This window comes from Stigmatopora nigra, chromosome 12, assembly GCF_051989575.1.
Source record: "Stigmatopora nigra isolate UIUO_SnigA chromosome 12, RoL_Snig_1.1, whole genome shotgun sequence".
NCBI classification, from domain to species: domain Eukaryota; kingdom Metazoa; phylum Chordata; class Actinopteri; order Syngnathiformes; family Syngnathidae; genus Stigmatopora; species Stigmatopora nigra.
Window position 1 is genome coordinate 7,561,651 of NC_135519.1, and position 27,641 is coordinate 7,589,291.

Consider the following 27,641-nt stretch of genomic DNA (forward strand, 5'->3'; position numbering starts at 1 on the left):
GATATAGGTACTAATATTCAAGATATTCATGATACTGGGTAAAAAATAGGCCAATATTCTAAGATACTGGCTGATGCTTTAATGGTAGTACTTAAATGAATGAGTATTACGGAAATTCCTAAAATATTACGTGCCGAGTCTTAGCTCATGAAGATGTAGAAATATAAAATATGTATGAAATTAACAAAATGGAATGTTAATCTTTATAGGGATAACCCCAGGTGTGGGATTTTCTGCATGGATATTCATGGAACTGGCAAGTGAATGTATGATTTTGTAATTGTTATTCGAATTTTAGTTCATGATAATGGAACTTTGAAGGTAAAAAATGATAGTGCATTTGATAAAAAGGCTCGCTCTATCTTATGTACAAGTGATGACTATTGAGTCATTGTCTGTTCAGGATTCAGTCCCTTAGTCAGCGGTTTTATCCTGAAATGCCTTTCAAGTTCAGATAATTGTCTGGTGTCCTGTTTTTGTTGCAACAGACATTAAGACAGGTCCACCATATCAGTGCATGTTGACATAGCAAGTCTGCTTTTGAAACTGCACATTTATCTCTCAAAAGCAGTTTGAATCCAGTCTTATTTTGATTTGCAGTTCAAGTTGAGTGGGTGGTCTGAAATTGGGGAAACATTTTACTTTTACTTCAACATACTTTGGTTAAACAGTATGGATGGTTGAAGGACAACAGAACATAGTGTTTCCAAATAAAACTTTTGTTAATAAGTATAATTCCTTATGCCATAAATGAAGGCGCTTTATGCAATCGACACTAAGCCTGTTTGCTTTCACTTGTCTTCACCAAATCCTCTTGTTTGTCTCAGTGTGACGCACATTTACCGTTTTTTTCCTGCCTCCAACGGAATACCATCTTGCTCCATCTGTGCTAAGTTTGAGCATGTCTGTGACAACAGGCATGCTTGTGTATGCAACATTTAACCCTTTATAAGCACTCATTTATGTAACACGAGAGAGTATTGACAGCTAAGTTGGCTAGTATTCACCATTATATCAATTTAGATTTGTATTCCCATGTAAAAAATATCCAAAAATAATTAATGATAAAAAAATGAAAATATAGGGAGCATGCGAGAAGGAGTGGCTCGCAGGAGTTCGCATCTTCTTATGCCTGCATGGGTTTTCTCTGGGGACAACTCTTGTGAGGATATGCGGTACAGAAAATGACTGAATGAAAACATTTTTAAAGAAAATGACGGCCTCAGTTCCGTACCAAAATGTTGAAATTGTGGGATATATGACCCAAAATGTCCATTAAGGCAGATGCCAGGTTCCTTTCTTCATTTTTTAATTGCTCACAAGAATAGTTAAGCATGTGCTTCTATGGAAGTGTAAAAAACAACAAACTCGTTAGCTCCCATGAATGTCTATCATGAGGAGATGCTGAATTGTCATCTGAAGAGCTCTGATTTCTCTACAGTGACTGGAAAAGGGAATCTGTGACGCCTGTCAACGACCCCCAACGGCCCCTAGTTTCCTGTCCAAGGATTGCTCAATGGCCTTCATTACATCCCATTGAAGAAGCAAAATGGCCTCCGCACTCGCTTTCCACCTTGAAGTCTTTATGGTAATAGTTCCCGTGCTGAAATTCAAGATTTTTTTTTTCATAATGAACGCCCACCGAGGGCAAAAGCTCGAAATGGAGGATATAGGAAAGATATATATTTACACTGATATAGGTCATTTACTATGAAAGGTAGTGGAGTTCTTTGTCCAATCTGAAAGATTGCAAATCTTTTCAGGGGTCTAATTTTCCTTGCAGATGTTAAAGATAGACAACTGTAACTTAAGAAGAAGCAGGGAGGCTGGGCCAGCAGGAGGAAGGACACCATGGGAGTTTTGGAAGACAATCACTGGGTCTGTTCATCAAAATGTCTCTTTTAAGAAGAAGCATATGCAAGTTTAGTGCAAGCAGCTGCTCGTGCAAGCTACAAACTGTTGAGCACAAAGTAACCACATTTCCTCCAGTGAAATGATGGCCACTGACGCCAGAGTGATTTTCATCTTAGCTGAAATGGAAAACTAACATCAACGTGTAGTAGTTCTCTGGACCATTGGCATATCTTTCCTTACCTCTCATCTATGGCCAACTTTCAACCATTCAATGGACTAGTAAAATAAATTAAGTAATGTCTGTCAGAGAATGCCTATCTCTAAGCCCTTTTATTGCTCTCGTGTCAAGGGGGTCTATCTCAGTCTTTAACTTTTGACCTCTGTGTTGACTCTAGTTTTCACTCAATTACTGCCATTTTCATTGTTGCTGTGGATAATTAGAGGAGGAATGAAAAAAATCTTAAACAGACTTTAAGAGGGAGCCAATTGGGTGCACTAATGTGCATTTTTTTGTTTATGGAAAAGTTATGAGGTAGGGTAACTCATTTATCATTCTTTTTCCTTTGCTTATCTGGGTTTCTGTTGTGTACTAAGGCACTTTTCCAAAGCAATTAACACATTATTCAAGAATAAATGGCGTAGTTATCAAAGTATGTATATGTTTTTTTGCAAGTACAGTAATTTCCTGATTATAAAAGCCACAGCAGCCAAATTTCCTAAAATTTAAGAAAATATATATAAATAGGCCACACTATATGCTGCTGTTACAACAATATAATTACTAATAGTTGTCTTCTTGCTTTATTATCTCGAGGTATTTTAACTTCTTTCCTGGATGACCTAATATAAACTGGCTCATATGACTGCAATTAGGAGCAAATGAACATTTGTCAACCCTCCCAGTTCAAATGGATTGGACACTAGTGATAAACTACTGATAAACCTTCATGCAGGTATGAAAGCAAGATAATATAAAGAAAACCAAACAAAGAAAGCCACGCGTGCATGCGGACACATGTTACCTACTATAAGTCCCCTCATATCCTAGCAAAGACTGAAGCGTTAAGTGAAACCACATCCTCTCTGATTTAATCTGTAGTCTTGCAGGGTCTGCAGGGTGGCTGTGCAAACAAACTGAGCTGGCCCATTACAGTGGCGTCTCTCTCTTCCCCTAACTCTCGTGCACAAACACAACCCCAACAAATGCTTAAGGTCATTTGGGAAGTTGTATTTAGTAGAGTGAAATCCTAAACCTCCACATCTTCTCCAATCTTCTATATCTAGTATGTCACGAGCTAACCACATCGCAAATACTCATGCGCATACACCCTCACATTTATATATATTTATTCACGTGTGCATACGTGCTTGCTTGACAGAATCGGCAATGTGATTGTTGGCAGTTTGACAACGCAGCGGGAAATCGTGTTGGATTGTGATGTACATTTAAACAGAAATCAAAGGTGACATAACGGACATGCAAAATATTATCACGGTGGGAATGAAGAAGCTGCCGGCTACAAATTCAAACCTAATTTGGACCTTCTATTGCTGTTATTTTTCCACAATATTTTCTTGGCTATGCTTTAAAACTTTAACTATGTGAATGCACTTTATCCAACTCGTTGATGAATACAAGTCTACAAGCTTTGTTTTCATTCCCCTGACACGCTTCTTTTTTGTGTTTCGAATAGTTAAGAACACTTCAGGGAAAGGCGGTCAAACTGGTGGCTCGGGGCCCAGATTCAGCCCACTGCATATTTTTGTGAGGCCAAATTTCCATAGTCCAAAGAAATTGGAGAATATTTAGATTTTCTTTTTTTTTTTTGGTTTATTGGCTACAGATGTTTGAACTGTGTTTCTGTACCTGTTTTGCTTTGTTAAATCAACGCCCCCAAGGGTATAGAGATCTGGATATTGTTGTATCACCCAGTCCATAGATATTGTCCAAGGCTAACACTATAACCCCCAACCTCCCCCCCTTTTTTAAGGCTGTCTATAGTGCACATGGGAAAGTGTTGTCTGTGATAAAAGCAAGGAAAATGAAGTCAGATGAGTCTGATGAGTCAGAGTAGCGACTGATAATATCTTGTTTGAACAGTGGTTTCCTCATTTGTCGGACAAGGGATATGAAGGGCAACTACTGTCACCTTCAGAGACCAGTAAAGGATGTTTTTCTGTTACAAAATTATATTAGGTCAATGCATATTGCAGCTATTTGGTTTTTGGGAGGATAATATTTAGTAACAAATATCAGATAGTTTACCTGAGTGTTTTGTTTTGTTTGTGTTGTACCCCTGATCACCCTGTCACATTTGTTTAAGAAAGTATTCATATTAAACTGAGACAACATCATTCTTATTTGCAACAAGTTTGCTTGGTAGTGAATTGTGGCACTTTTCTATGTGCTGTGCAAAAGGAGAGATTGTCAATCTATTAAAAAATAAATAAATACATAAAAATAACTCTGATTTTTGTCAGGGAAGAAATTCTTACACTTAAAAATGTAAATGCTACACCTCAAGATGCAACTTGGACAGGGGCAGGAACGATACAGTAGTAAAGATTTGAATTAAATTCATCTGCTGTTCTTAACATTCCCTTCTTAACTTCTGTGATGCTGAGAACAGTGAATAACTGCAATCATGCAGTGGCTCAAATTGAGCCCGTGTGAAGAGGAGGCGCAGAAACCTAAGAGTATTCTTGCTCCACACTAACCATTTCCAAACAAATCACGTATAAGTCCATGCGGTCCTCTCTCTGACCACCTCCTTCATCTCTCTCTCTCTCTCTCACACACACAACACAATCAAATGGTAACCTCATGCCTAATACTGTACTGGCCACCCAACTATTCAGTGTGTTCCATTCATTTCTGACTGGATTGTTTTGTGGTTTTCCAGAACATCTCCTTTTCTTTGAGATCGTATTCCTAAAATAGTTGAAAACAGAAACGCTCAACTGCACACAAAAATACACAAGCCCACCCAAACCCTAATGTTAGCGGATTAATGAAACATGCAAATAGCCAGCGCTCCAACTGTGTCGCTTTCACAGAGGCAACAAAGACGACCATTGATGTGGAGAATGTGCAGCTTCTCTTCTCGAGAACGTATGCAACATCATCTGTTCAGGACCTCCTTAAAGATGTTTTGACATCCTTCTGTCCAGGAGGTAGGCATGGGGGTTGGCTATGGTGTCCAATCCAACTCCTTGACCAGCTCAACACAACAACAACTTAAATAGGTTGCAGATGTGGTTCCACTTGACTACCAAATTAGTTGTAAACTCAGGAGATGTATGGTAGAGTGTGTGTGTGTGTGTGTGTGGGGGGGGGGGGGGGGTAGGGTGGTTTGGGGATCTAGACATGAGGGGCTAGTTTAGATTGGCAAATGGATATGTTACTTTTAAGAATAAAGTCTAAATTGTTATACAACCAAAAGTGACAGTTTCATTCAGGATGAACATTGGTTCCCAACAATTATCAACGAGATAACTTCTCAAATAACTTGAGTCTCACAGAACATTTCATCAAGTTGCTGAGTCACGTTATTCTTTTGAGTCGGCAAATCAATTTTGCCGCGGGGAATTTTAACTGTCAGCAGTCTGCATCCACTTGCTTCACTTGCAACATTCACACACACCACACAATTACTACACCTCCACCCTAGGAACACACAAACCTACTGTTGAAACAGGTTATATGCACACACAAAAAAACCCTAAATACACACTAGCCTTTTAAGATGGAAGGCTGATTTCTGTGCAAAACAACAATACCAAAACTGTGCCAAGTTACTAGCATGCCTACTTTTACTCGTATCGCTAGCCTTTTCAATAACACATAAAATACCTCAATGCATACGTATATGTATGGAGATATATAGCTCACTTGTTGTCTTCTCGCTTTCTTGCTTGACATCTTATATAAAACTGTGTGTGCATGTGTGTGAGTGTGGGGAGTAAAGCCACGGTGACATTAAACACGGTTGATGGGGAAAGGGCGAATAAACAAGGTCCTGAGTAGAAAGGCTGCCCTTCAAACACTTCATTCAGAGAGCATAGTACCAGGATCAGCAGTGTTTATCAGAGTCCTCAGGCTACAGAGACAAAGACAGGGGGTGGGGGAGATACATAAGGGGGGAAGGGATTTAAGGAATGAGTATTTGTATATGTAGGGGGGAAATAATGTATGGTTTCCAGACGTGGAGATGCTGTCAGCATTAAAAGCTGTGATACAAATTTTTGGCAGCCATGCTTTTATTATCTATTGCAAATAACGTAAGAGTTGGAATAAAGCGTGGGTTTATTGGTCAAACCTAGAAAGTAAGACAATCTTGATGAAATATGACCCTATAACATATTGTATTGTTGTGATTTTACAACTGCCTAAATGAGAATTAAATGCATTTTTGCAATCGCTTTGAGTTTACTTTTATAGTAGCGTTTGCATAGTTTCTGAGCCTTGAAATGTCATGACCTGAGTTTTTATTTTTTTATTTTTTGTACTTTTTGGTTTGACATCGGTCCAAATAATGTCAGTTTCTTGTTTAATGATTTCCCTTTGGCTTGCTATCCCTGTCTGTGTGATGGTTGTGTTTATTCTTCCCCTAGCGTCATCTAATCAACTCTTTTCAGGTACTCATTTTTTTCGTGCAATATCATCATTCTGTGCCAATTATTGTTCTAAATCTGCCACATACTACATCATATACATTATCCTGTAAGATTTCCACAACTTTTCACAACGTTTTACCCCACACTCCATATACATATTTAGTCATTATAAATCTTACCGTTTGAATGGATTCATTGAAACATATGTCTGAGATAAAGTGAATGTAGCTTGGCTTTATGTGTGCATTTCACTCTGATCTCATGTCCCAATAGTAAAGTGTCTCTCAGCTGGACAGGAAATTGCTAGAGTTCTGAGCGTCTAACATATGCTTCAGTTCAAAGGCACGGCCCAGAAAAGAATCAGAGAAATCTCAACATTTCTAAGAGTGGAATCAATTTCACATATGTCTCTCCTATATTTAGTGTTTTAATGCTACCACACAACAAGTACAATATGAGTTCATAAATCATAGAACTAAGTTGGAGGATTTTGAATACTGAACTGCATTTATAGTTAATTTGCTCATGGTGTAATGACTTGGTGTACCCTACTCACATATTTTTGCAACACAGTCCAAGTCACCTAATTTATGTGATCTGTATTTTGACTTAGTAATACTTGCTTTGTTAAAAAGTAGTGATAATACGTCTTAAAATCTGGATCCTTTTCCCCCAGTTTCGATTCCTCGTGATCGGTCTCGATTTCCGATAAGTAAAACGAGTTAAATTAGGAAAATCTTGTAAAGGCATGTAGAGCTTATTCGTAACGCATAAGCGATGCCTGTCAAAACTTGGCATGAAATGTCCACACGACTTGACATGTTTTTTACTTGTAGCTCACTCGTCATCCTAAACCGTTCTTTGCCCCGGGTCATGATCACCCCGCACCGTCCAATTGTCGTTTTTGTCGCTTTGTTCCATTCGAATGCAGTCTTTCAGCAATCAAAGGGTACTATAATCCTACCGACTGCAGACATACAAACCTCCTTTGTTTCAGTGCAGAGAAACACAGCTCAGTGCAGATGAAGAAAATTCTCAAGTCAGGTTTGTAAATTAAGCTCGGAAAATATTTTGGAGTGTTCTGCACTGAGGCCACTTCTCCGCACTTCAAATGAAAATCATCAGAAGGCTTACCTCCAGAGTAATCTGTAAGGGTTTGACTTGGGGTTGCACGTTAATGACTTGTGCATGTGTGTGTCTGTGAACATGCATAGCTTATCCGTGGCTCAAATCTGAACTAGCGACACTTTATATACTTAGACAAGCAGGCTGTTAAAATATTTGGTCCAGCTCCAAAATAAATATCGGATATGTGACGTTAATTTATTTCAGGTTATGTACAGCCAAGCCTATGTACCTAATGTGCTGTTTTCATCCTCCTTTCTGTGTGTGTTTAGTATGATTTTTTTTCCAACCCGCAAAATGATAACAAGGTTTCATATATACATTGAATTATTTGAATGTGGACTGCATGTGCACACATGTTCTCATTTTGTGCTCAATCTTTGTTTACATTTTATGGTGAATGACATGACTCAACTGTTTTGTTTTAATTCACATTCATCCAAGATGAAAAGTAATTTACATTTAGAGGCCTTAGAGGTTTCTACCAAACAAAGATAATAAAAAAAATAGATTGCGAGAATAAAATCCTAATATTACGAGATTAAAGATGTAATATTTTGTTAGGAGTAATATATTTTAATAGCACGAGAAAATAATACAATAATAAGTGATTAAAGTTGTAATATATCATAATATTATCACTGTATTCTTGTATTTTTGTATTTTTTCTTGTATTTTTCTCTCTTTCATAGCCCTAAAACTGTCTTACTTAAGAATCTGTGCTCAATTTTTTTTCTAAGGTAAATCCTCAAATGATGTCCGGTTCCATTTTTGATGTCATCGGTGAAAAATAGTGCCTTCATTTTAATTGTTAAGCTCTCAAATTGGGAGAAAATGCATATATTAAAATAAATATGAACTCACTGCCTCATATTGACAGGAATAGACATCTATGAGTTACTAACAGTTAAAATTCCCAGCCGGAGGACGTAAATAGACATGATTGTACGTCTAATTGCTGTCTAGGAAGGGTTAATCCACGAATCTCATTTTCTTACATTGCACTGAGTTGATCAGGCCGATCATCGTTCACGTCCGTCTCAACTTGTCTAGAGTTTTATCCGGCTGTGAGTACCAGGAAATTGCCCCTTTTTACAGAGCAGACCACAAGTTTGTTTGTATGACTGCTTCCTTTACCAACATAACTTACCGCACACACCCAGACGTGAACACACTCACAACGCCTCCACTCATCTTGACTAGAGTGAGAGTATACAAACAAACATGCATAGACATGCACACATACCCACATGTATTGTCTCAAATATGCCGGGAACTGCATGTGCAGTTACTGTACTCTCAAATGTTTAGATGTGAGGGGGGGGATTATGATTGAGTGGGGAATGCATGTATTTTAGGGACCTGTCTGTATTATTTTTAAGTCTAGCAAAGCTTCGGGAGGTCTGATGACAAACCACAAACTCTTACGACATGTTTCCTGTTAACGCCACTCTACACAATAACTACCCAGCTGGCACATTGTATGTACTTACAGTAGAGGCTAGAGGACACTATTGTGCAACTTAGCCTATAAATTCTTGCCAATGCAATTGTGTGACTGCATGTCTCCTTTCCAAGTATTTGTTCACATTTTATGCTGCCATTTGCAGACATGGTCCGTAATCTGTAATGTCAGACTAGCTTGCAAGGCGAATAGTTTTAGACACTGGCTTCCTTGAGGAAAAACAATATACCTTCACACAGATCAGCAGAAACTATTATAACAGTGTTTGGACTGTTATCACCCCAGCATAGTTATTCTAACGACTCTACCCAACAAGGTGACTTCAAAATATGGCTTCTCTTCATCCATCACATCAACATAAGTTGGTAATAAAAAAAAATGGACTCATGTATATTTTTTAGGGACATCAGTCAAATATTTTCCAAAAAATGAGACAATTCTCAATTCCAAACGAAATGTCTGTTATTCTGAGTGACAACTTTCTCTCGAGCAGATGCACTCTAGACCTCTGAGTGGATTTTGTCAGCCGTGGAGATGTTTCACCTAGTTCAAGTGTGCAGTCATGAGATGCACTCGTTCCAAGGTAAACAGCCATTGCAGGTTTTGATTTCAGACCTGCTCTAGCCTTTAATGGCTAAGTCAACATGAAGTCAACAGCTGCTGCACATTCAGGCGGTAGAAAGGTGGGCCTTTCATACACTGAACCATTTGTGTGTGCTGAAGGAATTTCAAATATACATCGCGATAAAGCATGGTTTGGCTTGGATTTTAAACAATGTTAAAGACATTAACTTTTTTACAAAAATCAACTAATGTCAGACTTGGCAATTTGCAATGTCCTGGGAGATTGTGGTGTTTCCTTTCAAACTTGTTGACAGCAAACTTTTTTTTTTTGCATTCTGGCAGTGTCATTGCTTGTATCCACAATGTAATGAAATCAGATCGGGGTGGAATGGTCCATGAAGTTGCTCATGTCAACGAGCAAGCCCCCTTGTGAGTTTCTTGATTTGGATAAAACAACTCTACGGCTCAACTTTTCCACATTTTCAAACAGATTAATGTTTCTTGATCATAATTTACCTGTTAAGTAAGGGCAGGGGAAAGGATAGTTTACTAGCAGGATACTATATATTAGTTTTTTCGGCAAGGTGGCAGTTGATTGGGTGGTCTTCAAATTTGGTCGTGGTCATACTGCAAACAGATATTGGTATCAAGTGGCAAATACCACCTTCAAATTTGCTCTCAGTCATTTGATGTGGCCTTAATGTGTTGTTACTGCATTTACTTAGAGCCCTTTTGGGATTTGATTAGTATTCTGGACACACTTTGTCTAGAGTGCAATTGCGTATTATGCTGTTTTACCAAACGTTTTTTATTTGCTTGTGACGGTCACCAACTCAACAATATTTGTGCATTCACATTGATCTCGAATTGCAATTCTAGCCCTCAGCTGTAAGGTCCATTATTCCTCTTTCATCAATGCCTTTGCTAGTCTAACCGTTAGAGGTTGTTTCTGAAATGTACCGGTCAAGGTTATACTGAAAATACTAATTTTACAGTTGTATTGGTGTCGTATAATTCCAGTGCAACCTGTTTAATAGATGCTTGGAGTCCATTAGGAATACTTACTGGACAATAATAAAAATGAAAATAACACATTTTGAACCTCAATGCATTGACTTTAATTAACTCTTAGGGAATTGTATAATTTATATGTATTGGACGTCTACTAGTGATAAACTGGTGATTTCACAACAGCTCCAGCCAGATACATGCACAGAGTTACTGCACAGTAGGATGGGTTGCATATTCTTGATTTCCCACTCAAATGAAGCAGAACAGAATGTTCTTGGCTAATGGCCAGACGGCGAATAAAGCACTTATCTCTTTACCTCTCTCCCTCTTCAAGAGGAACAGTTGACAGAAATGTGGAGAACACATCCAGCCTCCAGATTCCTCTCTTGTAATGTGATTCACAACATTGCTTTGGCGTCAAGGCGGAACTTTTCCAATGTAGATATTTTCTGTTTTCCTTGTTACATCTGCCTTCACATTTTGGAGGGCGTTGCATATTCTACTGCCTTCTGATTGTAGGACACACTGACACAAATACCTGTTACTACAGACACATGGTATGGTATGTTGTGATTTACTTACACTGTGCTGAGGAAGAGTCTGCCAAGTCTTATATAACTCACTCAAGCTGTTTGAGGGGCCTGGGTGATAATGTTGTAGTGTAGTGGCTCTGTCTCCAAGTACCACTATTAAATCATTAGTTGCCATTGATGGCGTTTAATCTCCAAACCATTTTGGCTGGGGTAGATTGCTGCCAGTCTTCCTAGGCAAAATTGATCAGGTGTCTAGAGCCGTCAATGGCGGGCAATGAGTTCAAATGTGTTTGTATAGGGGGATAAAATGTTCAGGGAATAAAAGTAATATTTGAAAAGAAACTGTTCTTGTCTGTTGTTTACACCAGTCAGCAATTTCAACAGCCATTGAACATTATCACGAAATCTGACAAAAAACAACCAGAATTACAATCCTTCTGTCCAAACATATCCAAACATGAAAAAACTATCCGGGCATTAGTTTTAACAGATTGGATTATTGCAATGTGTGTATATTTACAAGTTTAAAAAAATAAAAAATCTAAATGAATCAGAATGCTTCAGCTCATTCAGTATTCTACTGCCACAATCTTCTCAAATACAAGAAAAAGACAACTTTTTGTATGTTCCGAGAACACGAACCAATAAGGATGAGGCGGCAAATCAAATGATGACATGCTGGTGCATTTTATAAGCAAGTTTATAACTCGCTTTGATCATGGGCCACTTCAGAAGTATGGATGTACTCAGAAAGCCAGTCATAACAGTGAAATCATGTAGATAAGAAAAGGTAGGTAAGTTATTTTTTTAGTTTATTTTTCGGTATGCTAAAGGAAAATAAAAATAAAATAAATTGCCAATCTTATGTGATAGCATGAACCGATTTATGAAGGAATTTATATGAAAAATCCATTTGAAATTAAATGAAAAATATGTAAAGAATTACATTTTGGGGAATTTTTTTTTTGGGGGGGGGGATCAAAGCATGCATCTACATCTAGTGCAGCATATATTAGTGCTATTTATACACTATTAGTAGTCATGCTCATATGATTTCAAGTTAACTTGACAAGGACTTTCTGCCATGCATAATTCTGACAAAATGCTCATCTGATGCTCAAGAATCCATTTTCAAAGATAAAAAACATAACTTTCTTTGAAATCGATGTAATGAATAAGTGATGTTTATTATCCAGACCATACAAACTCATCTGTAATTGCTGAATAGTCACTCAAATCGACTAATTAATATACTCCTCAGTCATCAATATAATAGTCCTGTGCCAAAATATATGTCACATCTTTTTTCCATCTTTCACCAGTCATGCACACTCATATCTAAACAGTTTTTCCCGACTCCCCAGGCACGGTTTGGCTTCCCTAATTGAGCTGATCATGAGGACATAAAGTGTGGGAAAAATCTCAAAGCCAAGAAACAGGGGATTTAGAGAGTCATTATTGTGTCCACATCTGGTGATTTCACTCAAGCCAGGATTCCCTTGGTGCTAATAGTACCTGTTAGATAACTGCATGTGTTGAGGTGGCGTGAGACAGGAAAGCGCTAGGGGGCAGTCTAATACAAACCATTGTTGGCTGGAGGCAAGTCATTGACCAGATGGAGAGTGACTGAGGTTGATATCAAATTTCTCATCACACACAAACCCAGCACGCTCAATTCATTTCAGCTAGGAAGACTGGCCCTGAATGCTCATGTTTGAGTGCCATTGATGAGACAAGACGTCCAATTCATTTTGACTGGGAGGGAAGAACAAATTTTTAAAATTCAATATTTGCCTCTTCCTGTTCTTGAGATGAAGACAATGAGTTTATTTTAGTATACAGTAATCGAAACAGCCGTTAACAAAAGGCACAGAATAAACTTGATCAATATTACTATAGCTTTCATGATACATTCTCGCCACCAATGGGGTCAAACTGCGGCCCGGGGGCCAGATCAGGGTTGCCAGACCATTTTGTCTGGCCCAACAATGTGGATTGTGGGAACTGTTAACTAAACTAATATTCATGAAAAACTATTACTGAGGAATATTAACATTTTTCCTATTTAAAACTGCATTGGATAAAAAGACAATTTGCCGTTTTCAAGAAAATAAATTATCATTGGGCATTTTATAATACTATTATTATTAAGGAGTCAAAAGAAGGATTGGGCAATTTTGAGGTCAACTCATTGTCTTTAGATGGTTTATTGGCACAAAAATCCTATTTGATTGCCAACTAATCGTGGCAAGCTTAGTTTTTATTTTAACTTGGCGGGATCCAAATGAATTGGACGTCTCGTACTGCAAAAAGGCGGCCAAATGAGTTAAATATTTCTATGAGTTGTCCAAAATAATAGACTTCTGAAAGAAGCGTAACTAAAATGTGGCTTGCGAAAAAAGAGAGTTTGAGACCCCTGGGTTTGAGAAACAATGCCAGCGATTGCTAGCCACATCCTCCAACTTAAGATTCCGTTGGATCTGCATATGAAGGCTGTGGTGGCTGTACTGTGGTGCAGAATGATATTCCCCCCCACCCCGTATTACAAAACCTTGATGTGGCTGCATAGGAATGAAGGCCGCGGCCACAGATGGAGCTGCTTCAGCATGCTGCAATATGATTCACCAAACAACAGCAGAACCCTGCAGCTATACTCAATCACAACAATCTGATTGTGAGTAAAAAGTTGCTGACTTGTTACATGATCATTGATTGCAGAAACATGTCATTTGATACAGCATATTCATGCCGGTAATATTTTGATAGTTAACAGGATAACATTTTACCTGCATTAGCCTGTTCTAATACCAAATGTTCTGTGAATAATTTCGCCGTGATATTTGCACATTTACAAGCACATTAGGTACAATATCTTTCATATTTTATGAGAACACTGTCCCAAAAAAAAGTTAACATGAATGAGAACAACTAAGAACTTAGAATCACACCTGTTTTACATAAAACAACCAAAATTGTATGATGTTCTTATTCTTGAATGACTGTACTGCACAAATAATTTCTGGCAGTTCCTGTAGTACTTTTGCCTCCCAACACACACACAAACACACACACACACACACACACTTATACGTTTTAACTTTTGAAGGGTAGACAATAAAGCGTAAAGATTCAATAGCAATAAAATGAAGGGAAAAAACTTGACCGAGTTAAAGGGCCCGTTTCCTTGTACATTCCGGGGATTGACATTTTTAAACCTCAGGGGGATTGGGCAAAGCTGACAGGAAGTAATCGTCACTTATGTCTGTTGTGTATATGTTTGCCTATGCATTCGTTCTCACATATGCCGGGAACCTTTCAGCAACTGGTGTGAAGGAATTCAACTCCAGTAGCAGTGAACCCCAAAGATTTACTTCCCCTTTGCGTAACCCCCCCTACTCAATTTCCCTTCTTCCTCCCTCCGCTTCTCTTTCACCTCTTCATCATATCACCCTCGCACCACCTGCCCTGGAAAGACAGCTGCACAAGACATTATGTGCTATGTAAGTGAGGGGGAGATAAAAAGAAAGAAAAAAATAAGATGAGCGGAATAAAGCATGTGAGAAAGCGGGAAAGAGTGAATTTGATACAGTGGGGCAGTGACATAGAAGATTTCTCAAGCTTCTTCTCATAAGGATTTACTTCTGGCCTTAAAAGCAAACTTGATTGTATTGTACGTTGCATGGGTGACATCTGGCTTGCAGGTTTACATCATAGTTAAGGGTAGAATACTGATTCAAAAGGACAGTCACTCATATGCATCTGGACATGTCACCATAAGAATGTTGTGCTTCCTGTATGTTAAGCATTTGGTGGGCTCATGGCGGAAAAGATCAAACCTGATCAGAGCTCCTATTTCACTTGACTGCCAACTAAGGGGGTCATTTCATGGTTCAATTTTAAAATTGCCTGCTCATTATGGAAAAATCCATTTCTAGGAAGAGAAGAAAATATATAGAAAAAGCCACCAGGGCTGCCTTCCAATTTTAGATTAAAATCACTCTCCTCCAATCTTCCATATTATTTTGGGCATGCACGAAAAACATTTGGCTTTTGATTTATGAGCGAGTTTGTAGGGTTCATGGCGGATATGTGTGTTCGCATATGGACGTCCATGTCCATACTCTCATTCATGCCTGTTTCGCCCAGTCTGCAGTGTACACATAACCTTCACGGGGCAGCTGCTGCAACAACGTGATTCCAGCCACTAGCGTAACTGACTTTCTTAGCATAATAAACAATGGTGAGCCTAAATCATCACATCATTGTAATTATGCAATGGCCAAAATAATGGGAAAAAAAAAACGTGGTAAGTTAAGTGTCATCCAAATGACTCAAATACAAAAAAAAGGCTCATTATTCCTCAGGAGTGATGACCCCAATTTCACATAATTGAAAATTGGGCACAATCACGTCATTTTCAGAGGCCATCCCAATCATTGGCCGTGAAACATGATTACGGCTTTTCCACTTAAAATGGATTAGAAATCTATGACTGTCAATGGCAGTTAAGTAAATAACAAAATAATCCAAAGTCATAAGGATATTAAAAAAGGTACTTAAACAACATATACAGTACACTTTATACTGTATATCTGCTGAAACAAACTTCAGAATGAACAAGCAGAAAATGTCCAGTGACAGCAAAAAAAGTCAAGAAACCAAAATCCCTCAATGTATCAAATCTGGATGACCATCATTTGACTATAGATGTTAACTCATATAAGGCTAAATATTTAAACGTAGTTTGTTTGCAAGGTATTTGTGCTGCACAACTGATTTATAAAATATGTAACCAGTTGGATACTGTATTTGTAGTTCAGAGCTCATGTACCTGCAGGGATTTGCTGGAATTTGCTGGCATCAAAGTCTATTTGTTTGTGTCAAAGTTTGCCAAAAGCTTTGGTATTGTTTGAGCATATTTGTAGAGTGTTAATCATTGTGGAAGTTTATACTTTGTGTGAGCATAGTGGCTCCTTCATTAAAATGGTATCCAGGCCACCCTGACAATGACTGCTCTGTGCCTAGTGCCGTCCTCTTCATGCTGAACTTTATTTCATTCTGCCTTTCGCTCTGTCGCAATCGCTTTTCATCTTGCTCTTCCACTTGCGCTCACTGAAACTACAACCCCACAACAAAGAGGCACATTTTGTTTTGACCTTAAATCTTAAAGCTCCCTCTTATTTTGACTTTTATTTTGTTGCTAAAAATGCGTCGGGGCTCTTTAGTCACCCCGTTAACATATTTCAACTTTGTATGAACCAAGCAGTTTCGATTTTTTTTTCAACAACTATACGATGCATTGCTTTTACAAATTTGGCCTTAATTCGATTCAACTTGAATAATAAAAAAAAAAAATCAATGGTTATTTGATCATATTTGAATGAAATCCTAGCAAAATTAGTAATATTTAATGTAGACACGTATGTCAAATGCTGCTATAAATGCACACACAAATAGACTTTTGTGATAGCAAAATATGATTCATTGGTGTATTTTGGCTTAAACCACCAATAAATGCTCCAACTTAGAAATAATCAGCATTGTTGGACCGTGAGAGCATCTGGGTTTGGTTTCTGGTTCACCTGTCCCAAAGGATCACTAGTGGAGCTGTGAATGAAGCGGTGGATAAAGGAGAATTCAGGGCCTGGGATAAGATCATCGAAGGAGGGGTGATTTAAGGGTTGTTGTACCCCTCCAGAGACCGGTAATCTACATGTAGCCCCGTAACAAGGATCAAAGTCCTTGACACCCGTGGGTCCCCCGGGTCATGTAGCCCTGTATCCTAATGCCCCCGTTCACTGCCATCACGCTGGCGTTTCCAAGCATCAAAGCTATCGATTGTGAAAGAGAAACAGGTGGAGAACTGGCTTTTGCATGTGTGTAAGTGTGTGTGCGCTTTGAAGCCAGTCTCTCAGCACCACAGCTGGCCAGCTATCTGGCTGCCACCACTATAAAAATGATAATGTCGCTTCCGATTTTCTAACCCCCGTTTCCTCCTGAACGAAAGTGTACCTCTTCATAGCTTAACACCACGGGAATCAGACACACGTATCCATATAAAAAAAAGCATTCTACGTCCGTGCCTTGAATTCTTAACTGCGATTACAGCACCAAACGCACAGTAATTAACACATGCTCACGTAACAGACTCCAGCCCAAGTCAATAGATTGACAATGAATAAAGGAAATGATGTAATAACTAGTGTCATACATATAAACTCATAAGACGTTATGCTAGAGTCAGGAGGAAGAGATGAAAAACAGAAGGCTGCAAATGAGTATGTTGTCCTCTCATGTGGCCGTCAACCACATCTCTTCTCCACACGCGCACAGACACACATGGAAAACCCTTAGTCACCTACATTTCCACTTTGCAAATTACAGCCTGAATTACGGCTCCCACCAATCACGGCACGCATCTGTCACTAGCTTGACGATCATTGGTCTGTTAGGATGCTTGCCGCCACGCAAGGCCGTCGAGGCAGACTTAAGGTGGTCATTTGCAGCTCAAGCCTATAGTTAAAGACCATGGGAACAGAAGGTTGGCCATCTCCGGCGCCCTGCAGACCCCCGCAGAACTCGTGGGGATTGCAGGGTTGCAGAAATGTAAATACAGAATACAATTTGTTTCGCATAGGCAAACGAAGTTGGTGTGTTTTGCCAGTGCATTTATGATAGACAAGTTATATGGCAGATTTGATTGCGTCTTTCTCAAAATAAAACTTTATATGGATGGGATTGACCCACAAACTATAAGGTTGCCGTTTCAAATACTGAGGATTAAATACCTTTGGTTTGAAAGGAACATATCACAGGAGAACCACAATAAAACCAGTAGAACGATGCAAAATAATTTGCATAATGTACTTTTATATGTTAAGCTATAGCCTCCTAAAATAGTTTTGCGCAGAGCAGTAAGCTTGATTATATACGCGGTACTTTGTTGGTTTAGGACCGCGTCACCACCAAGTCGCAAGAGACAGGATTGCCTCGGAAATCCCGTTGAAAATAGTGTTTGTGGTAAAACAATATATGGCGCGATTATAGTGTGAGTTCGATTGTTTTTTTTAATTTTTTAAATAAACCTGGTTATTCACTACGGGTCATTAATCGGGTCATTTGTTATATTGTGCTTAAAAATGATTGGCCATCTCTCTTGGTTCCATGAGCTTCTGCCAGACGCCTCGTTGATGGGAACGCATTTGAGGTTAGGGTTACAAATAGAGTTCCCTATAGAATGCTTCATCGTTTTGCATGCCATAGACCCTTGTTGTTGCTGTTTTTCTAATCTGAAAACAGGTAATGATTTGTGCTCATGTCTAAAAAGCTACACCCGCCAGGTGCCTAAAAATTGAGGCATTTTCTCACTATCTGCACCAATGAGAAAAGGGGGCAGAGTTGGATTTTGGTGACAGCTCTCTGTGACTGAAGTTTTAGGTGGTAAAGAGAAAGCGATAAGAACCCACAGGAAGTGAAGTGTTGCTCCACATTTGCCAAGCAAAATGACAGTGGAATGCCTTGCCCATGTTTTGCAGTGTACTGGGTATGGGTGTGAGGTCAAGGGTTAGGTCCTGAAGTGTTTGTGTTCAGGGAAGGTCTGGACAAGGTCAGAGGGGACACCAAGAAGTAAAGGGAGGGAGTTTGGACAGCATAGAGTGTTGTTTGATGTTTCAAGAATTGCATGTTAAAAGTTTGTGTGTTTGGCGGGATGGCTTTGCATGCGTGTGGGTGTTACAGCTGTGGCATACTGGGAAATTGTATAAATAAGAAGCAGCACTCATGCTAGAAACCACATGTAGATTTGTTTATGAGGTACGTAACAAAAGAAACATGTGGCGGAGAGATTCAACCATGACATTGTGACTCATGTCAAACTAAACTATGTCACATAATGGTGAATTCAATCGACACACATACACACACACGACTGTGCTTTGTATGTTGCTGTCATCAGGTCAGGCAGATAAGCGGTAGCCTCCTGTCAGAGCCCACTGAGTGGCTGACTTGTCACTCCAACCTTGAGACACCGCCCACCCACATCAGCGCCATGAGCACCGAGTGTTGAGTCGTAAGGACTCTGCATAATATCACACACAAACACACGCACAATCACACATTCACTCCATTCCAGGGGGACTCTTCACCTCAGCCCAAATAACCTGGAACGTTTCCTCCTTCTGATGTTACGTCCAAATCTGAAATAGATCGCCTCCTGTTCTGGTTCTTTATCCTTCACAGCTGTTGGTGTGATTCTGATCAGATCCTACTTTCTTTCGCTATGTCACCAAGTCGGCTTCTTTTGATTCATTCAAAGTATTCGGCAGCATCAAAGTAGAAAGCCAAATCAGACTACCGAATAGAAAGAATAAGCCGCAGTCGAAAACACCATGACAAAATAAGTTGAGTATGAGTATTACAAATCTAGGCAAGGCAGAGAAACTGCATAGTAATTCTAGTCGTGTAGCCACAAATATACTACAATGTCAATCAATGGACAACCAGCAATCTTACATACTGTATTTGTATTATCTGCTTGTACACTAAGCACTTCATGCCACCAGCTTGTTTTCCTGTGCTAAACCGTATTCAACAAATGAGGATGACAACCTACCTCCAGTTTTACTCACAACCCCCCCCCCCTACACAAGCACACATGCGTTAAATGAATCGCTTACCTGTCTGTCGTTTTCGCTTGACACACATACACAGTCCTCCAGCCCTCAGGTTGTAATGATTGATGACTTCAAGCAGGGCCTGGCTGCAACCACAGACACACAGAAACACACATTACTCACCCTAAAGATAAGCAAATGGTCCATAAGCCGCCAATGGCCCTAAGTGGTCAGCAAACACAGGTAAAACTAGCCTCGTATGAAAAGATTTCATTACCTTGCCTCAAGCCACGTCTTCTCGAGCAGTGGTTTCAGATGCCATGTTTGTGACTTGTTTAGCACTGGCCTGCAAAAAATGAATATATATACTGAGTGATTTTAAATTAAATTTATTATCAGATTTATTGTTTAACCAAAGAGATTTTTTTTCAGGCTACATTGACCTGTGCCCCATGACATATTTTTATGGTTGTCTCGATCACATGCATGCAAACAGATGTCTTATTAGTCATTCAAAAGGGAAAAGGTCCATTCAGGAGACAGAAGAAGAGTCTTTGACTGGAAAATGAAGTTTGCATTTCTTAAGAGAATTCAAAAGAAACATTCATTTGTAGGTCTGATTTTAATTTGTAAAAATACAAACTCTTTTCTCTTTTGTTTTCTAATGAAAAGAATGCACACACATTTTGTATGCTAATTGGTTGACCTGATTTTTTTTCTTTTATATTCCATAATGTTTTCCGTCAAAATGCGCTCATTCTTTGTTAAGTCATTTTCTCGGTAAGCCACACCCAAAACACATACTGCACTGTCTATAAATCCTGGTGACATCTTTGGTCCCCATTGAGAAAATTTGGACTCACACGTTTTGATTCTTGATGGAACATAATTCTCCCTTGACTGTGACTTACTGCTGAGGCATGAATGGTTTCATGCATGAAGTGGCAAGTTTATTATTTAATCAATGGCTTGCAAAAAGACTGCTATTTAATGCCTGTGGAATCCCCCAAATGCCAAAAAAGGTGGATTGAGATTAAAAAAAATGACCACAAGGTCTGGTACCCATCTTCAATAGAGTCTTGCTCATCCTTAACTTACAAAACAGAGGAGAGCAAACAGATGAATAAACGTACTATATACTGGCCCTAGTACGAGCCCCCCCATCCATCACAATCAACACTAGCAGTCGACCCGATTGTCCCCGGAACACTTGGGGCCATGACTTGATCGTTAACACTGTGAAAACACGGGGAAGGTGAACAGGGCGGATCAGGGATAAAGACTGGATACGTAGCATGGGGGTAGTTTGGAGAAAAGCAGAAGGGGTGGACCGCCAGAGGCCCTATTTCCTTTCTAATGGCCCCCAAATGAGAGAATATGACGGAATGTTGCTGTGAAGCAAGTGACCCAAGGGAAACCACGTAGGCCACGCCCATTTCCAAGTCTTTACTTGACCTGGACAATACACATAAGCACTGTATATAGGGTGACCCCATAAACGTACAGCCATGTATAAATGATTAGCATGCATTCAAGTATGAACGAAAAAAGGTCGACCATAACAACAAGTGACGATTACTGTGCTCTGTTTAAGTACCAAACTTTCTACATGTAATTCTTGTTCCAGTCGCAGAAGACACAGGAGACTGCCTGACAAATTTCTGAATCAAAGCATAGAAGACAGTATTTTATTCTTAATCGGCAGTGAGATTTATTGTGCTTTTTGAACCTGGGAGTGGATGGAAGTGTACTTTTTGCATAGCTTGAATCACATTTTTGTGTATTTTTCTCCTCTTCTGTCATCCCCCACATCCTCCCTCCATTTTGGACCGCTTTTTAGTGGGTACGGAAAGCAGGCCTGCTTGTTGAAAAGGCCAATGTGATGGGTGAGAGAACCTGTTTGGTGAAACAGAGAATAGATGTGCAGGTGTAGCCTATGGGGCCCCTATCTTTTTTGACAATGGAGCGTAACGAGTCCTGACTATATCCTCTGACAGCCATTTCTGACAGGCATTACAACTTGAATGATTGTGTGGAATTGTGATTGTAAGGGGAGATTTTCCATGCCTTCACACGGCCTAGGCTCAATCTGGACAGTTGTGTGTGTATGTGTGTGCATGCTTAGACAACTTGCAAACGAGCGTGCATGTACACGCGTGAGTTGAGTGTTTTCTCCTGCCTGTGTGTGATGCATTGATAATAACAAATGACCAAACCAGATGTACAGAGCTCTGGGAGCAAGATTTCAGCCCTCAAAAGAGAGATAGTAGTTTTCAAAGTGACTTGGGTGGTTTTACCTGTTTGTCCTTTCTTTTTTAATCACTTCACATTCCTGTCATGCAAAAGGGTTGAATATTTAACGCGATGGCTGCCATTGACGGCGCTATATGTCTTATTCATTTTTACCGATTTCCGGAGTCCTAAATGCTTCATTGAGGACGATGTAATTTAAATATGATTATAGCAGAAAATACAAAGTCACTAAACAAGATTTACAGATCTGGCTATCTGGCCACATGTCTGATACCTGTGCTTTTGTTGTTCACCCTCCTGTCAGCTGGGTATACATTTAATGTGGCTGTCACTCATTTTAGCTGCACTTCTTAACAGTGATGAATGAGGTAGGGGAAATTGCACCTTAGCCTCCTTGCATCTGGAGGTGGTTGACATTAACCTATTGCTCGAGGGAACTTCAGTATATGGTTACTGATGTGACATGAGCATGTCTATAGGCTATTTTTGTGGGTGGGAGCGCATGCTTGTAAATCATGCAGAATAATGAAGGGCAAGTCATAGTTAGCTGAAGCAGAATGCAACAAATAGAGCTGAAGGGGAAGAACACACACCTGCTATAACACCCGCCAAAGGTGTGGCACTCCTCACACTAATGGCGGACTAATTATTGCTTTGCCTCAATAATTGTGGTGCAGCAATTTCAGACTGGATTTTAGGCAGTTAAAAGAGCCAATTTCCTCTGAGTGGAGAAGAGCTCAATGAGACCTACACTAGGGGATATTCACTCTATAAAAGAAAATGCAAGTTATTGCATGAACGCCATTAAATACAGTCCAATCCAGGTGTGCAATCCCAATTAAAACACCCACCTCTGATATAATATTGCATAATAGCAGAGTGGAAAACATTCCCTGAAAAATGTACATACAAAGCGCTACTTAAACATTGAAAACATACATCTGTGACTCAATTAAGACTGTAAACTCTACTCATTCAAAAGTAGATAGAGAGATTACACACTTTTTTTGTTCTTCCTCCTTTTGAGCAGTTGAAATGGGATAACCAGGTTGTCTTTCCAGCTTTGGAAACATTTATTTTGTTCTCATTTGTGCGTGTGGGCTTGGTCTCTTTTCTTATGCTGACTTGACTGCAAGCACAACGAAAGCATGTGTTTTCAAATCATCCATCTAATTACCATCTGGAACCACATATCTAAGTGATAGAACATGCACATATAATACAAATAGTGAAGATGAATTACCAAGTGGGTGTCTGTTAAGAATAGCAGATTATTATTAGTAGTGTTTTGCATTCAACTTTTACTCTCTAGTAGGTTTAGATAAACATGCCTGATTTTGTAACTTAAATTATATGTATAGGCAAAATAAGACGACCTGGCAGGTTAATTCATGAAATAGGACAACTTGCAAGTCCTTGTTGACCTGATGAGTAATGATGACCCAGAAGGCATTTAAAAAAAACCCAAAAAAACCTGGTTTAGGCAGATTGACAGACACTGCATGCCGCATGGTCCCCATGGCAAAATTCTTGTCTATACAGGCTTCTCAACCTGGAGGTTTTTTACTAACACTGTTAATGTAGCGTACAAGTCAGACAGGCGACTTTTGTTTACAGGGCCGATGTGACTGCAAGTTGCTTTTAACTCAATGGCGGCCATTGTCAACATTAGACATCCAATCAATTTGATCTGAGAAAGCTTGCATTAACAAGGGAACGTTCGCGATTTACCGCTACCTTCCAGCTCCAAATGGATTGGATGTTTATTGGTGATAAAGTCTTAAATTCAAAGAAGGATGGAAAGAGCCAAATAATTGGATGTCTACCATCATGTGAAAAAGTTATGGACTAAGGAATGTCCTTCATACTTGGCTATTCAGCGCAACCGCAACTTCCTCATTCAAAATAACTTTTATGATTGGACATGATGGTCAATGTCACTGAAAGGGTTCGAAAGTAATTTAAAATGAGGAACAAAAGTCGGGGATCAAAACAATGTCTTATCTCTTTGCAAACGATTTAAGTCATAATATTTTTTAATGTTTGACCTTTTAAAAAAAATAAATTCAATTTCATTAAATTAACCCATTTGAAAAGATTGAATTACAGTAGAAACTTCAGTTCAGCTGTCCAATTTGGATTTGGAGTTAAGAGATAAAATGAATGTACATAATGAACATAAAATTAATGATAAACAAGGTTTTGCTCTCAGTAAACCTTTTCTTCCCCCAAAAATGCCATTTGTAATCAATATTCATCCATAACATGGCGAGAAATGGACAATAAATGAAAAAATCTTTGCAATATATCATTATCCTCCGTACACAATTTGGTGGGGCACCACTATTGTTCACTTTGTTTTAAATTCAAATAATGTCCAATGATTCAAAAAAGAACATGTCCATACAATTCCAACTTGAAACTCTTCATAATTTTCTTCCAACCGCATGCTTATTTTTTCAAAAGAAGACAATTTCCAAGAAAAGCACGAGTGAAGGAAAAGCCACCCCATCTCAAATAAATATTTCTTGACAGTGTTCTACTTAATAATTGAATGTCAAATTACATAATTCAATAGGAAATCAGGCATTAGTAGGGCAAATTTCATTTGGATTAATGGAAGGTATTGACATCAAATTAAATGACAGGGTGAACTGTTGAGATGGAGGAGATGAGAACAGAGGAGGGAGTTGAGTGAGTAGTCAAACCAGTGTGGAGGCTCTTTGTCCGGGATGAACTACAGAGGAGCAAGGCTTGGCCTGCTTCTGGGATCTGTGGGTCAGCCAATGCTTGAGGAGGAGCCAAAAGTGCCGAAGCGGATGGTCAACTCCGTACTGACACAAAGAGGGCTTTCTCTGGACCAAGGGTCTGCAGCAGTGCGGGATGGGCGAAGGGGCCGTTGCACGAAAAAAAGGGAGTCTTTACAAGCTTACAGAGAATATTTATGTGTCTGTGTATACTATCTCTGTATGTCAGTCTACAGTGATGCAATATACTGTTTTGTTTGTGTGACTTGATACAGTCAGGCACATATTCATCTACCGGTAGGGCAGATATGCACCTTTATGTTTTGAGTTCACCCCCATTCTCTCTGGTAATGGAGTTTAATTAGCGTGAAGAAAGAGTAAATATGACCTTTGAGTTCTAGCCCCTTGTCCCCCCTGAGAACAGGGCAAGGATCTAGTCACTTGTTCGAATGTGTAGGCAAGCCATTTGTGATTGTGTTCTGTGGACATGGAAACAGTACTGGCTTCCCTCCTCTTTTAAAAATACTGTAGATAACACACAATCCTTTTATCTGATTGGTCACGATTAGTCCATTGATGTGTATGCAGATGAACCCAATCTTTATTTGGTAAACACTACTAAATTAGGGGAGAAAAAAGTGCAGATACCAACATGACTAAGGAGGACTGCTTTGCTGCTTCAGGGCCTGGATGCAGTCATATTACCCACAAAAAATATATATATTCTCATGTTTCATGAGAAAAAAAACCTTCTAAATCTGATGTACTTGAGCTAAGTGAAGTGCTTCAGTATGTGCGTGTGTGTGTAATAAATAGCCAGAAAATGTAGATGGAAGGTAAGTTAATACACAGGGAGTGGGGGGGGAAACAAAAAAAAAATCAACCCTGGATGAACTCCACCCATTACACGCACGTACATTAACTGCCTCTCTAGGGCTGGAGATAACTAAGCCAAGGGCTCTTAGGTCAAAGTTCAGGGCTGTAGCTCATGGGCAACACATGGAAGGGATCAAGAAGATCTGGATTCCATAAAGTTAGAGCGGGGACCGACTTATTTATGGCCACACGGAAAACATCAGGACCGTGTAGTCTATTAGTTGACTGATAGAAATACAGTAGAGATAGAAGCTAGGGAGGAAAGAATGTATGAAATGCTCCCACGTTTATACTTCCTTTCCAAAGCAAGCAATCTCAGTGGCTTTCCAAGAGGGTGTTCTTTTTTTCCCTCCAAAAACAAAATGAATAGTAAGAAACATTCAAATTTTGTTAGTCTGGTTCCGAGTCATGTGGGGCCCGACAATGAGAAGGATGTTGTGACAAGCTGCGGTTTGAAATTTTGCACCACATAAACTTTCAAGAAACTTTGCTCGAGTTACCAAAAATTGCAGGCTGAAAAGGACACGAGCCTGTGTGGCAGTGTTTAGTATACATTAAACTTTTATGGACTGACTCATATGCACAGTGTGTCCTTCAAACACACCCTTGTCCCTTAAACACCTAAATGTGCCAAAAGAAAAAAAATGATCATTTGTTTCCTGTCTTTTACATGGTCATTGCATTATAAGGTGCATTTTTTTAAACGGGGAAATGTCACAATATTGTCCATCTGTCCTGCTTCAACTATTTTAATGTTGATCAACAGCGGAAAGATTCTGATCATGGTTGCTATTAGGTGCATGTACGTTTATGTCTTAGGGGGGTTGCATAAGCATGCCTGAGTATGTGCTGTCATGTCAATGGGGCTCATCACTTGAAGCTCCCGGGACAAAAGCAGCAAGATAATGAAGACAGAGTCCAAAGACAGCTGATGGAGAACAATACAGCTGTAATGGCTCTGGCACAGAAAGTGGATTTTACTGGTCCTCCTGGAGGCTTCCTTCCTGTCCTGCTTTATCAACACACAGGAAAGACACCCCCCTCTTCCTACACTCCTGATTCTTTCTTAATAATTTTCTACTGTGTCCCTCCTGTCCTCTTTAAAGCATCTTTTCATTTTGACTTGGTTAACCTTTTATTAAACAATTTTAATATCTAGCAACCAATGTGTGATGAATTTGGAAAACTGCCATATTATGGTATCATCACCGCAATTGCTCTCAATACACACATCCCTACTTTTCCTTATCAGTGTGTTTTCATTCTTCAAAGGGAAATGGGATACTCTACCCATAAGGAATGCTGCCTGTGCTTCGTATCTCAGGCCAATTTATGCTCTCATTATTTGTTATCAACGTTGTAGACTCTAACCTGGATGCACGGAGGAAGACTTACAGTACCGTGCATGAGGCTAACATAATAGTTCAACTCCTTTTTGCACACAAACTTAGAGGATGGACTTGTGTGAGGCTTTGAAAATGCAATGCATTATCATCCTAAACCAATACCCAGATGTTTAAATGCAGAATTTTCACATGGATAAAAGGATTCAAGATTTTAGTAAGGACCTGAACTCGTCCAGGTCCTGAAGTATCAAAGCAGTGACTTTTATGTTCTATTTTTGCCAACCGTTGTTTTTGTAGAGTCTTCCGTGAATGCCATTTTGCCCAATGTCTGTCTTGCGTCGTTAAAACTAATTTCAACTGAGGCCTGCTGTTCTTTGCATGTCATTTGAGATTTTTTTGTGACATCCTGGATGAGCTGTGATTCCATTCTTGAAGACATTTTGGCTGACCACTGTTCCCACTTTTCCTTATTTATGGATAATGACAGTAGTGTACAAAACTTTTCCAGACAGGCACATTAAACAGATTTGTTCTTAAACTTCTTCAGAACATGGTATGAACATTTTAAGAGCGTGGGGCTTGTGAGAGTGATAGAGAGCGAGAGAGATTGAGTGAGAGAGAGAGAAAGGATTAATCCC

At 39.3% G+C, this 27,641-nt stretch overlaps 2 long non-coding RNA genes across 5 annotated transcripts in view; one reads left to right on the forward strand and one right to left on the reverse strand.

The window, feature by feature from the left end:
• Nucleotides 1-2,424, forward strand: part of LOC144204957 (uncharacterized) — a 19,215-nt gene extending 16,791 nt beyond the window's left edge. For both annotated transcript variants that reach the window (XR_013327973.1, XR_013327974.1), the window contains 2 exons: nucleotides 1,442-1,588; nucleotides 1,784-2,424. This is a non-coding gene — a long non-coding RNA (uncharacterized LOC144204957). The remainder of the gene's footprint in view (nucleotides 1-1,441; nucleotides 1,589-1,783) is intronic.
• Nucleotides 1-27,641, reverse strand: part of LOC144204954 (uncharacterized) — an 80,488-nt gene that overhangs the window by 8,614 nt on the left and 44,233 nt on the right. For 2 of the 3 annotated variants that reach the window (XR_013327970.1, XR_013327969.1), the window contains exons 4-5: nucleotides 20,059-20,127; nucleotides 19,845-19,927 (exon numbers count right to left, since the gene is read on the reverse strand). This is a non-coding gene — a long non-coding RNA (uncharacterized LOC144204954). Of the gene's footprint in view, nucleotides 1-19,844; nucleotides 19,928-20,058; nucleotides 20,128-23,036; nucleotides 23,140-27,641 lie in introns of those variants that run through there. The other variant, XR_013327968.1, reaches the window with a different exon arrangement.